The sequence below is a fragment of the Pseudorca crassidens genome, chromosome 14 (assembly GCF_039906515.1).
Source record: "Pseudorca crassidens isolate mPseCra1 chromosome 14, mPseCra1.hap1, whole genome shotgun sequence".
In the NCBI taxonomy this organism is placed as follows: domain Eukaryota; kingdom Metazoa; phylum Chordata; class Mammalia; order Artiodactyla; family Delphinidae; genus Pseudorca; species Pseudorca crassidens.
In genome coordinates, this window is record NC_090309.1 from 75,617,197 (window position 1) to 75,632,744 (window position 15,548).

At 37.4% G+C, this 15,548-nt stretch overlaps 1 long non-coding RNA gene across 1 annotated transcript in view; it reads right to left on the reverse strand.

Moving 5' to 3' along the window:
• Positions 1–295: 295 nt before the first annotated feature.
• Positions 296–15,548, reverse strand: part of LOC137205709 (uncharacterized) — a 138,020-nt gene continuing 122,767 nt past the window's right edge. The window contains exon 3 of the long non-coding RNA XR_010934267.1: positions 296–968. This is a non-coding gene — a long non-coding RNA (uncharacterized lncRNA). The remainder of the gene's footprint in view (positions 969–15,548) is intronic.

Genomic DNA, 15,548 nt, shown 5'->3' on the forward strand with positions numbered 1-15,548 from the left:
CTTAGATACTACCTGTCCTTGAGGGGCTTGCATTTTTCTGAGGGAGATCAAACAAGTGGAAGAGCAGAAGTGTCAAAGAAAACAACAATTTTGCCTTTTCTGCAAAGTCATTCACATTTTAGTGACATTTGGTGCTTCCTCATTAATTTCTAAGGAATTAATGAGAGCATAAAATACACCCTTCCTTTGCTAGGCTGTAAGCTCCACAAGGTCAAAGCCCATGTTGGCTTTGTTCATGATACTTCCTCAGCACCTAGAACAGAACTTGGCACAAGAGCTCCTCAAGAAAACACTGTTGTTTAATTAATTTATTTTATTATTTATTTTTGGCTGTGTTGGGTCTCATTGCTGCCCATGGGCTTTTCTCTAGTTGTGGTGAGCGAGGGCTACTCTTTGTTGCGGTGCGCAGGCTTCTCATTGCAGTGGCTTCTCTTGTTGTGGAGCACGGGCTCTAGGCGCGCGGGCTTCGGTGGTTGCAGCACGCAGGCTCAGTAGTTGTGGCTCATGGGCTCTAGAACACAGGCTCAGTAGTTGTGGTGCACGGGCTTAGTTGCTCTGCAGCATGTGGGATCTTCCCAGACCAGCGTTTGAAGCCGCATCCCCTGCATCGGCAGGCGGACTCCTAACCACTGCGCCAACAGGGAAGTCCCAAGAAAACATTTTTGAAAAAAAAAAAGAATTAACGGATGGATGGAAGGGTGAGTAGGTGAATGGCTGGATGAATAGATGAGTGCATCCCTGACCAATCTTCATATGTAAATATACTGCTTTACGTTGCCACCTTTCTTTTCTCAGTTGTATTTACTCGTTTACGCGTTTTTCTACTATTATTTCAGCCCTTACTTGAACCACAACAAAACAGGTGATGAAGTACTCAGCAGCATTTCTGTTTGAAATCGGCCACATTGTATCTCTCAGCCTTATGTCCTTGATTTGTTCCTTCAACATCATAGCAGCGACAGAGGTGCCTTAAAAATACAATAAAAGATACTGTCAGATATTTTTGAAAGATAGAAAAATGCAATTTTCTTCACTTTCTCAAAATGATATAGCTTTTGAAAATATTAGACTTCTGACCAACTTCCAAATTCAGAACTAAAGAGTTGCCTTTCAAGTACTTCCTACATGAACATAATGTGATTTGATATTGTCACCTGGTTCGAATAAATGGGAAGTTATTTGCCGTTAGTCTGAGAGGTTCTGAAGGACTCTTTTTGGAGAGTTGATCAGATTTTGCTACACTCTGAAGTCCCTGGGATCCCTGCAACCACCCAAGTACACCAACTTATTTGAGGGGGAGGTGAGAAAACTTGCTCTGATTAAACTGAGACTATTCTTGACTTTCTAAACCTCCAGAGGACTTAGGAACGAATGCACACTGCACACGTTTCTTTCTGAAATGTTCTCCACCTTAGTTTTGACATGAGAGTGAAAGCGCAGTTCTGAAATATATGAAGACATCTGTGGGTTCTGCAGACACAGGAAATGCGTGACATAAATCTCAGGAAGGCATCTTATCTCATAAATTTCCTGGTCAATTCCTGCTATTGTGCGAGGCTGGCCTCTTCATCTCTATTAAAATCAGTCTGGAAGCATTTGGAGATGACTTCATGAGAAATTAATACTCCTGCAGATTGGACCACAGAGGTCAACGGTATTGGTGTGCCTTAAAATTATATTGTAAATTGCATGGCTAGATTTGTATATAGAGTATTTGTTTGGGGCACTGATGGGCTTCAGGAGAGAAAGGACACTGAGCTCACACTTGGGGAGTTTTTAGTGAAGTCTAGGGAAGTATATGTGTTAAGGGCCAGAAAATTTGATATAGGATTGACATGTCAGAATTTCTTTTTCTGATAACTTCCATGGGCTGGAGAGGGGAGAGAAAGATTTATGCAGGATGCTGGTGAAAGGAAGCGAGAAGGCCTGGTATATTTTAGATGAATAGAGGAAGGGCCGTGGTACTCTAGTGGTAGAATACTCTGCATTGGAGCAAAGATCCGAGATGGATGAGAAGGCACTAGAGGAGCCACGTCTAATCTAGCAAGAGCACCCAGGAGAAGTGCCACAAAGGAGGCGGGGCCTCTGGATGTGTCCATACACAGGAATTTTCTGCTTACTTTTTACAATAAAGCAGGTTTTCTGCTAAGTGGAAATGCTTAGACTTGATCTCTACACATTTAAAAGCCATTCTGTGTCCTTGATATGGAAAAGCATTATGATAAAAGTAATGTTTTAAATTAAATCTGCAGTACTTATTGATAACAGCTAGCTTTTTTTTAGCACTTAGTTTATGCTAGGCACTGTTCCTTTATATTTATGAACTAATTTAAACCTCAGAATAATCTGATGAGATTGCTACTATCACCTCTGTTTTTCAGATGCATAAACTGAGAATTAGAAAAGTTAAATAACTTCCCCCAACAACACACACGTAATAGAAGGCAGAGTAGGGAAACCAAATCTGGACATTGGGACTCCAGAGTCTGCTGAATTGCTATGCTATGATTTCTGTTTTCTTAATAGCTTGTTTGTCATATATCTTTAAAATACAGTAAAGTTTTTACAACAAAATAACTTTTAATAGTTTCATATTATTGTTTGGTAGGAATATATCAAAAGACATATACTCAGTTCTCTTTTTGGTAAACAGTTTGTTTTCCATTTTTGAAAAATGCTATGATAAACAAAGCTGTGTGAATTTTTATCTTTGCAGACACACCCCCAGGAAAAGTTAGTGCTTAGCAGTGAAATGACTGGATCAAAGGGTATGCATTTTTAAGGATTTTGACATATGCTATTGTAAATCACTCTCCAGAAAGAATTTTCCCAGTTTGCATTGCACCATCAGAGACTGAGACAATCAATATCCCTACACTCTCACCAGAAGTTATTATTATCTTTTCTTTATCTTTGACAGTTTCATAATCTCAATATAACTCAACATGGTTTTAATTTGAATTTTTGATTGCTAATCAAAAAAGTTGACTATTTTCATACATTTAACACTGATTTACATTTCTTTTGTGAATTAAATGATCCCATTGTTGCTTAATTTATATGCAATAATGTTTTGTAGAGTACAATTATCACTCCTTTTATTATATTATTGAAAATATTTTCCCTAGAGATCTAATTTTATACTTTTTAGATGTAAGTGAGCTTTAAAATTTACACAGTCAAATATATCAATAGTTTTTTTTTTTTTTAAATCAGCATTTAGTTTGATCCTTAGAAAAGCTTTCCCTACCTTCAATATTATATAATTTTTCCTCTTATTTTGTATTGGTCTTTATGGCTTTAATTAAAAAAAAAAATTAGCTGTGATTTTTTTCAATGAATGATCTGAAGTAGGTAGATTGTTTTTTGTTTTTCCTCAGATAATTAGCCACTTGTCTTAAGTTTATCAAGTTACTTTCAGCCAGTAGTGTCATTATAATCATAATTTTATTCATACAATTAACATGAATTATACTATTAACATATAATATTAATAGATTGAGTAATGTCATAGAACTTCATTAATTTATGTGCTAATATGAATCAGCTCTTTTCCTTGAGATCTTCATCTTACTTATGCTTTTTTTTGTTTTATTAGAAAATAACCTGTTTTTAATTATACAAATGATACAGACTTATTGCAGAAACAAATCAAACACACAGTAGGAAAAAAACAGGTAATAATTGCTATTAGGTGTTTAGGTTAGATCCTTTCATCTGTGTTGGTGGTTGTTTTTGACATGCATTTTTCAAGATATTATACATCTTGATTTGTAATCTATTTTTAAATTCAATAACAGCAGAAAATTTTCTCTATTTAAATATACATCTATAACATCAAGTGTAATGACTACATAGTTTTGCACCAAAAAAAATATTGTGCTGAAGTTTATGCAGTGAATCACAGATTGTCTTATATTCAGTTACTTTTCAGTGTTGCTGACAAACAATAATATAACAATCATATATCAAAATCTTTGTGGAAAGATATGTTTGATTGTAAGAAGCTAAAACATAGGTTTTCTGGGGAGTTCTAACATTCTTCCCCTTCATTCTGTATAACATACCGCAACCAAAATTCTCTTTTTGAAGCATTGTTTTAAATTAAGGAATAATTTAATATGCAGTGAGGTGCCTACCCCTTAAGTGTACTGCTTTTGAGATTCTACTTACATACCAGCCCATGTAATCACCACACAGGAGGCTCCATCGTGCCTGTGCCATTCAGGCTCTATCTACTCTCAGGTTTGTCTCTCAGCTTCCCTGCCCATGCCCACCCCCCATTTTTCTTAGAGGCCTGGAGTTTGGGGGCTGCACCTGCAGCCCTTCTGCTCCACCCTCAGTCTGGAAACTTAGAAGGTTCATAACAGGCTTCTCTTAGCTGCCCGTCACTCCCATCACTCTAGGGAAGGAGGATCTTTCAGCACCACTCTTCTACCTTTGGCATACTCCTCAATTGCTCCATGAAGGCATGTAGAAATTTGCTGGCAATGTGACAGACACCTGCTCAGTGGTTTGCCTTTTTGGGATTCTATACTGTCAACCCTTGTCAGCTCTGAGATAGTTAGTTCAAAGCCTCATGGATGTTCTTCTGGTTTACCCCTTCTTAGCAGATTCCTCCTCCTTCCATAATGGCAAGCATGAGAGAAATGGTCTCAACTTGCTTATACGAAGAAATTCACTTTCTGTTGTTTAGTCCATTTCAGTTTCTTTGAGTCCGTAGCCCTTGAGGGTTTTTCAAAAACTATGATATTATAGCTTCTCAAGCTTGTTTTGATGTTTGGAGTGAGCTCTATATAGTTTCTTGCAATTTTCTACATTAGAACGAAGTGCAGGACTCCTAGTGTTTTCAATCTTGGGCTATATGTTTCTGTAGCTAAGGTTATAGCTTCTTTCTCATTTATAGTGCCAGGAACAGTATATGCTCTCTCTCATTTCACGGATGATGCTTGCTAGAATTTGTTCTGTTGTATGGGTGTTTTAAAAATTTTAGTTATTGACTAAATCAATTCTACTATGACTTCTTTTTCTAATTGTATTAATCATGTTTCTATTTTTCTTAAACTCATTTCTTCTAGTGTTATAAGATTTACTGTGTTGCTCTTTTATAAGCTTACTTAAGCTTAAATATTTTATAAGCTTTAAAAATAAAAGTATGTAAATCTATAAGATTTCTCCTAGTTACACCTTTGTTTTTATCTCATACGTTTTTGTAGAAGTTTTTCACAGTGCTTATTGATAAACAGACTTTTATCAGGGTTTTTTTTTTTTTCCTTATGAAACCATTATTTAGCAGAGCTTTTTTTTTCCCCCCCTAGTGATCTGTTACTGGGCTATCTGATAGTAAATAATTACTATTAGTATTTCATTATGTGTAAGGTACTGTTTTAAGTTTATTTAAGTATTCTTTATTGAGTAGAATATGATCAGTGTTATTTATAAATATTTCAAAGGCAATTTTGTTTATAAGACATAGAGTTGAACATTTACCAATTAAATCAAGTCCAGTCATTGGTTCCAATTCTCTATATCTTTATTTTTACTTACCACATTTCTCAACAAAAGAAAATTATTATAAATATTAACCTGTTGACTAGGTGACTCAGAAAAAAATGGAAGAAGAGCTAACATTTAGACCTCTGTCTTAAAATAGGATAGATTAAAGTCCTATATAAGAGTGGTGGCAGTGAAACAGTGACTCAAGCAATCAATAAATCATCGAACTAAAAAGATAAAATATTAATTTTATACTGATATAATGTTTTACCTACCGAAGTTATTTTGTATGCATTTTATCCTGTATTTAGAACAACTAAACTTTTGGGTAATACAGTCCCTAATTCAAAGATGCAGAAGCCTATAGAAACTAAGCAGTTTCCCTAACATCACACAACTTTTAAGTAGCAGAGCTAAAGCTTGAACTACACTGTAATGAATATTATTATTATTATTATTATTATTATTATTATTATTATTATTTTGCGGTACGCGGGCCTCTCACCGCTGTGGCCTCTCCCATTGAGGAGCACAGGCTCCGGACGCGCAGGCTCAGCGGCCATGGCTCACGGGCCCAGCCACTCCGCGGTATGTGGGATCTTCCCAGACCGGGGCACGAACCCACGTCCCCTGCTTCGGCAGGCGGCCTCCCAACCACTGCGCCACCAGGGAAGCCCTGTAATGAATATTAATTGTCTTCCCACAACATTGGAATTGTCTACATAATTAAAAGGTCTTGTTACTAAATTAATAGAAAAAAAAAAGTCAAAATTGTGCAAAAGGCCAGAGGTTTGTTTAATTCAGTAGCTCACTCAGGGCTCAGGTTATTTCCATTTTTCCCCTTCATCATTCTCAGAAAAGGTGACTTTTGTCCTCAGGCTTAACCCCTTATATTCTCAAGAGAGCTGTCATGGCTGTAAGTATCACATTCTCATACAATAATGTCTAAAGAGTCTCCTTCTCCACAAAAAGGAAACAGTTTCCCTTATTTGTGTCACTTTTTAAGAATGAAGAAAACTTTCCTAAGACACTCCTCAGCAAATATCCCCTCAGAGCTCACTTCCAGAATTGTATCACATGCCCAGTCATAACCAATTATAACAAGGAAAATGAAATTACTGAAATTAGTTTATACTTACCAAGATTGAGACCTGAGAAGGTGACCTCTGATGTTGAAAAAGAAAAAAAATCATTTCTATTGTCAAAAATAAGGCAAGGGGGTGGCTTTGGGTAGGTGACAGTGTCTGTGAGACAGATACAGATATTGGAGATAAGAGCGAGAGAGGATGAGTCAAAAACTATTACAAACCATACATTCTGTGAAATGGGGAAAATAGATTATTATTGAGAGAAACAGGAAAAGAACAAAGAGATGTCAGTCTTGATGGAAAGATGATAGCTCTAGTTTGGCTCAAGTTGGTCAAAGAGATGGGATTTTTCAAAAGGAATTTCAGGCACATAGTTACAAAGATTTGAAGCACGAAAGAGCAGCCAGAGTACAGACTGGGTCCTGAAAACTTTTTCATAAATGTGGTATCATTGTCATGCAAGTGAGTACAATGACTGGAAAAGAACAAAGACTGAGCATTAGGAATCATTTCTAATTAGTACAAAGAGATGCATAAATGGAGAAGGTACAAGTGGAAACAAAATAAATATTATTTTTAAAAAGCCAATGTTACTCCATTGCAAATATAGACTCTTAAACTCCACACTGAATTATTAACATCCTTCATCCTTTTTCTTCTCTTTAAGTAAATAGCATTTAAAAAATTGTAAATGTTCCATCAGGTGGCTGAACCATTATTTACTTAATCATTCCTTTGTGGTAGATATTTACTTACTTACAGTTATTATTTTTTTTTTTAATCTGCTCCTCTAATCTAGTCTCAGCATTCCACTTCAGAATCTGAGCAAGAGGTATATATACTCCCAGAGCAAGAAAGTAAAGGTATTTTAGCATGATAATTGGTTTGTAAGCAGTGTTTAATGGAGAAGGAAAATGCTTGAAATTCCTTTGGTATGTTGTGAAATAAGCTTGACTTATGAAATCATATATAACCCCTCACTTAGTTCAAGATGATATATTTACCCTCACCAATGCTTGACCACAAGGATGGATTCAGGAAGGAGAACATGACATAAAGAAAGTAAAAGAGAACCCTATCTGTCTTGTCCTCAATTATTGTGGAACAATAAAAAGGCCACAGAAGAAGTGCCTGATTAGATGGGTGTCCCAATATTTCTTTATCAAACTTAAACCTAAAGGGATCAAAATGTGTCATATTAATTTTTTAAAATGGGGGCTCAGAACACAACTATTCTACATTTGGTCATGTATAAACATGAAGGGGGGCCTGCATAATTAATGGATGATGTTTTGTGTCCAAAAGTGAGGATTCTAGTTTGTTTTCCTAAGCTTCTCTTAATTCTTAAGTGGCCTGGACACTGTGTGACAGAGTTAAGGTGACCTTACAACATAAGCTGGAAATGAACTACTACGGTAGGTAGGGAGGAAATGACATAGAATCAGAAATAGTCAGAACCTGAATGAGAGCTGTGTGGCCATTGGGTTAGCCAAGAGAGATTCATTAGCCTTTCTTTGAAATGAGAGCAATTGATTTGTGTATTATCAGCTAAATGTATCAGTAGAGGCCAGCAGAATGCAGTGGATAATGTGGTAGCTTGTGTTCAAAGTGGCCACAATGTATTTCTTTATCCTGTATGTGCATGACATTCCTCTATCAATAAGTAGGGTCTATGACTCTTCCCTTTGAATCTGAATTTCTTTTGGGACCTCCTTCACCAATAGAATGTGGTAAAAGTAATGTTTGGGATTTCTGAGGCTAAATCATTAAAAGCCTAAAGGCTTCCATGAAGTTCTCTGGGAACACCAGGCATGAGAAGCCCAAGGCACATGGAGAGGTCAAGTGTGGGCTCTCCACCTGATAACATAAAGTGAACTCTCATCCATGGATAGCATCAGCCATCAGCCATCTTGAATATCCAGCCCAGATCAGTCTATAGCTGCAACCCTGAGATCTGAAGATAGAACCACCCAGCTGAGCCCAATCCATCCACAGAACTGTGAAAGTTAACTTTCAATGTTTGTTCTAAGTCACTGTGTTTTGGGGTGGTGTGTAATGCAGCAAGCAGTCCAAACACACCCCAATAGATGCCTCTGAAGCCAACCTCACAGTGGATCTGGAAAAGGGCATTTTGGTCTGAGGATTCTTTCACCATGTAGGCAAGAGGCTATGTAAACCATTTTCCTAAATGCATTTTCAAGTAGAGCAGGAGTATGGAATAGGCAAAGAAAGATGAACCTTTTTTATTTTCCTCAAATGCTAAATATTACCTAAAATAATTTTTAAATTACTATATTAGGCTAAATATTAAAACATATTGAATATACTCAGTAGAGGCTTATTAGGGAGACTAGATCATGCACAGGCAAATAAAAAACATGTGTTTTACACAGATTACATTTGTAATTAAATAGAGCCATGAACAGTCCATCACAGGCTGTTTTTTAAAATAAAGTTTTATTGGAACACAGTCATGTCCATATATTTACATAATGTCTGTAACTGTTTTTGAGCTAAAACAGTTGCAGCAAAGACTATATGGCCGGGGGACCTTCAAGATGGCGGAACAGTAAAATGTGGAGATCACCCTCCTCCCCACAAATACATCAAAAATACATCTACATGTGGAACAACTCCTACAGAACACATACTGAACACTGGCAGAAGACCTCAGACTTCCCAAAAGGCAAGAAGCTCCCCAGGTACCTGGGTGGGGCAAAAGAAAAAACAGAGACAAAAGAATAGGGACAGGACCTGTACCTCTAGGATGGAGCTGTGAAGGAGGAAAAGTTTCCACACACTAGGAAGCCCCTTCACTGCCGGAGACGGGATGGGTGGAGGGGAAGCTTCGGAGCCACGAAGGAGAAAGCAGCAACAGGGGTGCAGAGGGCAAAGCAGAGAGATTCCCACACAGAGGATTGGTGCCAACTGGCACTCACCAGCATGAGGGGCTTATCTGCTCACCCACCGGGGCAGGTGAGGGCTGGAAGCTGAGGCTCCGGCTTCGCTTCGGAGGTCAGATCCCAGGGAGAGGACTGCGGTTGGCTGCGTGAACACATCCTGAAGGGGGCTAGTGTGCCTCAGGTGGCTGGGAAGGAGTCTGGGAAAAAGTCTGGAACTGCCCAACAGGCAAGAGACCCTTCTTTTGGGGTGCGAGAGGAGAGGGGATTCAGAGCATCACCTAAACAAGCTCCAGAGATGGGCACAAGCTGTGGCTATCAGTGCAGATACGAGAGATGGGAACAAGGCAAAGTTGCCCCACTCTCACCACTATTACTCAACATAGTTTTGGAAGTTTTAGCCATAGCAATCAGAGAAGAAAAAGAAATAAAAGGAATCCAAATTGAAAAAGAAGAGGTAAAACTGTCACTGTTTGCAGATGACAAGATACTATACATAGAGAATCCTAAAGATGCTACCAGAAAACTATTAGAGCTAATCAATGAATTTGGTAAAGTAGCAGGATACAAAATTAATGCACAGAAATCTCTTGCATTCCTATACACTAATGATGAAAAATCAGAAGGAGGAATTAAGGAAACACTCCCATTTACCATTGCAACAAGAAGAATAAAATACTTAGGAATAAACCTACCTAGAGAGACAAAAGACTGTATGCAGAAAACTGTAAGACACTGATGAAAGAAATTAAAGACGATAGGGCTTCCCTGATGGCGCAGTGCTTAGGAGTCCACCTGCCAATGCAGGGGACACATGTTTGAGCCCTGGTTTGGGAAGATCCCACATGCCACAGAGCAGCTAAGCCCATGTGCCACAACTACTGAGCCTGAGCTCTGGAGCCCGCAAGCCACAACTACTGAGCCCACGTGGCACAACTACTGAAGCCTGTGCACCTAGAGCACATGCTCTGCAATGGGGGGTGGGGAGCACGGTGGTGAGGGGCCCACGCACCATGGCGAAGGGTAGGCCCCGCTCGCCACAACTGGAGAGGGCCTGAACACCGCAGTGAAGACCCAACACAGCCAAATAAAATAAAATAAAATAAATAAATAAAAATTAAAAAAATAAAAGAAATAAAGATGATACCAACAGATGGAGAGATGTACCATGTTCTTGGATTGGAAGAATCAACATTGTGAAAATGACTATAATACCCAAAGCAATCTACAGATTCAATGCAATCCCTCTCAAACTGTCAATGGCATTTTTCACAGAACTAGAACAAAAAATTTCACAATTTGTATGGAAGCACAAAAGACCCCGAATAGCCAAAGCAATCATGAGAATGAAAAACAGAGTTGAAAGAATCAGGCTCCCTGACTTTAGACTATACTACAAAGCTACAGTAATCAAGACAGTATGGTACTGGCACAAAAACAGAAATATAGATCAGTGGAACAGGATAGAAAACCCAGAGATAAACCTACATATGGTCTCCTTATCTTTCATAAAGGAGGCAAGAATATACAATGAGAAAAGACAGCCTCTGCAATAAGTGGTGCTGGGAAAACTGGACAGCTACATGTAAAAGCATGAAAGTAGAACACTCCCTAACACCATATATAAAAATAAACCCCAAATGGATAAAAGACCTAAATGTAAGGCCAGACCCTTTAAAACTCTTAGAGGAAAACATAAGAAGAACACTCTTTGACATAAATTACAGCAAGATCCTTTTTGACCCACCTCCTAGAGAAATGGAAGTAAAAACAAAAATAAACAAAAATGGACCTAATGAAACTTAAAACGTTTTGCACAGCAAAAGAAACCATAAACAAGACGAAAAGACAACCCTCAGAATGGGAGAAAATATTTCCAAATGAAGCAACGGACAAAGGATTAATCTCAAAAATATATAAGCAGCTCATGCAGCTCATTATCAAAAAAACAAAACAATCAAAAAATGGGCAGAAGACCTAAATAGACATTTTTCCAAAGAAGATATACAGATAGCCAAGAAACACATGAAAGGATGCTCAACATCACTAATCATTAGAGAAATGCAAATCAAAACTACGATGAGGATTGTAGTCCCCACACTGGTCAGAATGGCCATCATCAAAAAATCTAGAAACAATAAATGCTGGAGAGGGTGTGGAGAAAAGGGAACCCTCTTGCACTGTTGGTGGGAATGTAAATTGATACAGCCACTATGGAGAACAGTATGGAGGTTCCTTAAAAAACTACAAATAGAACTACCATATGACCCAGCAATCCCACTACTGGGCATATACCCTGAGAAAACCATAATTCAAAAAGAGTCATGTACCACAATGTTCATTACATCTCTATTTACAATAGCCAGGACATGGAAGCCACCTAAGCGTCCATCGACAGATGAATGGATAAAGAAGATGTGGCACATATATACAATGGAATATTACTCAGCCACTAAAAGAAACGAAACTGAGTTATTTATAGTGAGGTGGATGGACCTAGAATCTGTCGTACTAGTGAAGTAAGTCAGAAAGAGATAAATACTGTATGCTAACACATATATATGGAATTAAAAAAAAATGGTTCTGAAGAATCTAGGGGCAGGACAGGAATAAAGACGCAGACATAGAGAATGGACTTGGGGACATGGGGAGGGGGAAGGGTAAGCTGGGTCGAAGTGAGAGAGTGGCATGGACATATATACACTATCAAACGTAAAATAGATAGCTAGTGGGAAGCAGACACAGCACAGGGAGATCAGCTTGGTGCTTTGTGTCCACCTAGAGGGGTGGGATAGGAAGGGTGGGAGGGAGACAAAGAGGGAGGAGATATGGGAACATATGTATACATATAGCTGATTCACTTTGTTATATAGCAGAAACTAACACACCATCATAAAGCAATTATACTCCAATAAAGATGTTAAAAAAAAAAAAAAAGACTGTATGGCCTATAAAGCCTGAGGTCTTTAGTCCCTGGCATTTTAAAACAAAAGTGTACTGACCCCTATATAAAGTTAAAATTGGAATCACGATTCATACTTATTTAAAATAATCTTTTGCTATTATAATTTCGGGGTAAATTCCTAGAAGTGGAATTGCTAAGTCACAGAGTTTGTACAACATTAAAGACTTTCATATATTTTGGCCCCAATTTATTTCCAGAAAAACTGTTGGTTAATATACAATCATCTTAATACAAGATGACTAAATTCCCTATATCCTCACCAATCTCATAAAATTGAAATTTTGAGTCTTTTATTTAGGAAAAAAAATCTTTATACACAATACTTTATCTGTATTTATGATCATTATTTAATATATTTTCCTATGAGCAAAATTATAGGGTCAAAGTGTAGTGTATTAAATCCTTTGCTATATATTGCCAAGTTAATTTCCAGAAAAGTTGTATCAATTTACACTCCTCTTTATATGAAATTGACATGTTTATTTTACTTAACAAATTAATGTCAGATAAATTGACATTTATTTCATTTCATAGTATCAATTACGTTGTTCACGTGTTGGGCAAAAATTGTATTCCATAACTTTTTTTATTGGAGTATAACTGCTTTACAATGTTGTGTTAGTGTATGCTGTACAATGAAGTGAATCAGCTATATGTATACACCCCACCCGTCTAGGTCATCACAGAGCACCAAGCTGAGCTCCCTGTGTTTAATTCATTCTTTATTCCTCGAGAAATGTAAGCATTTCCTATAAACGTATTAACCATTTTGATAAGCGTAAAAGCCCTCTTAAGATTTTTCCAGCTTTTCTTTGCTCTTCTGATTGTGTTTATATAACATATATTCAGGGATACATTTTTAAAAATATTCATATGAGTCTGTTGCTGGACTTCTTATTCCATTTCTGTGTTGATCTACTTCTATACTAGTACTATTCAAAAATAATTATTATGGATTATGATATGTTTTGGCATCTGGAAAGGCTTAGATATATTTATTGTTCTTCTTTAAGTTTTGATTATTCATATGCATTTTCTCTTTTAGATTATTTTAGAACACACTGTCAAAGCCCATAAAAATCCTTTTGAGATTTCTGTTGAAATTGACATGGTATGTTTGAAATTCTATCCAATTTTCTACTGAGATGTTTGTCACTAAAAATTATTTTGAATTTATAAGTTAAACATTTTTTAGTATTTATGAGAATTACAATTACCTTTTAATTTTTATAATTGTTTTTTGCACAAAGATTATTTTTGATTCTTTAGTTGTACTGATCTTTTAAATTGTTTTTTCTCCCCCTAGTTGACATATTTTAAATGGCATTCTCTATTGTGTACATGGTTAAATTGAAATCTTACCTCAAGAGAAGAAAAACATGATAAACTTTCTGTGTTGTAAATATAAACTATAAGTGTAAACTATGATGTAAATATTAACTTAAATGTAAAGTATATTAGAAGCTGTTGAGATTTTAAAATAGGGAGGCTAGCTTGGATATAAATAGAGCCTTTATTATGAGGAATTCAAACAGTGGACATAAATAATTTTGACTGTCAGGATAGAACTGTTTTAGGTTCAGACTTCATGTCACTCAGGCCTCATCGGTAGTTGACCCTGGAGGGGTGAGGTCCATGAGTTCATGGTGTTTCTGACTAATTTACATATCAATCTAGTAGAATCCTTAGAATGGCAGCAGGCGTTCTTTCTTGGTCTTACTATTCCTTAGTCTGATTTTAGACCTATTTCACTTCAGTAGCCAGAAGGAATGGGCTAGGCTGTGGGACTCGCTCATGACTATGAGAGTAGGATGCTGTGAAACTCAGAGTAATAGCCAACCTGAGTACTGCTAGTGGAAAATAATAGCAATAATGGGGTCCTTAGTAGATACTATAGGGATTAAGCCACAAGCAGTGAGTGTTCATCTTAATTCATCTTAAAGTGGGGCAGCCAGTGAAGATGATATCAAGATCCCTAAAAACTTCTGTGAAGACAATCCAGAGTCAAGCACAAGTTAATATTAGCCTCTATACTAAGCAAAGCACAGTGAAACAATTCCCATGCTATACAGCTTGAGATGCAAGGGTTTATGCCCATTGACCCAGGGGTTGCCAATTTTGTTGCTTTTTCATACTGCCATCCCTGCCATGGATGAAAGGCAGCCATCTTTGATGACAATCTTGACACTATATTATAGTCCCCAAATATGAAACACAACTTTGCCAGAATCATTCACTCTCTACCGTAACTCTTAGATTCCAATACGCTCAGTCCCAAGCACTGAAAAGGCTTATTGGAGAAAAGTGGAACATCACTACTTTTCCCAATTTTTGGTCTAAATTAGTGTCCTAGCCTGGCTCCAAGCTGGAAGTTTAATGCTCTGTATTTTGGAAATGTCAGAATCTGTTTAAAGAGTGTCCCCACAGGATCCTGACCTACACACAGGCGTTCAAGCTGCCATCTCCTTTGTTCCAAAGTCTCCCATGGTAGCTTTCTTCTCATCTTCTCTAACTTTCTAACTCACTTTTCAGTTTGCCCATGTCCTCATTCTCTTAACTTTCTCTCAGATTCTGATTCCAAGCTATTTTGGCTCTAGTTTTGCTGTCTTCCCAGGCATAACTAACCCACCATGAAGATCATGGTTTTTAACCAGCTCATAAACTCAATAGCGGAAGTGTGGACATGAAACAATCTTACTTTTCTCCAATAGCTGTTCCCAACTATGCTATGAAAATATTGCCTTCCTACTGGCAAATATATATCCTCATAATATTTGGGGCAGATTCCATAACTATCTTGCCACTTAGTTATTAAAAGAGTCAGTCTAATTGAGTTTAAAACTAAAATTTCATATCTACATCAAAGCTGTCTCTTTTCCATTGCTAGCCACAGCTGTGACTCAGGAGATCTGAAGCAGGAAAAGGTTATGGTCTGACTCTGGTATACATCCATTCAACAATACTTATTGAGTAATTACTCTGTGCAAATATTAGATCTAAGCAATCAGAATTCATCAGTCACCCTCCCAGCAGGGTCTGCTATATAACTTGTAGGGCCCAGTGCAAAATGAAAATGCAAGACTCTGGTCAGGTCCTCTT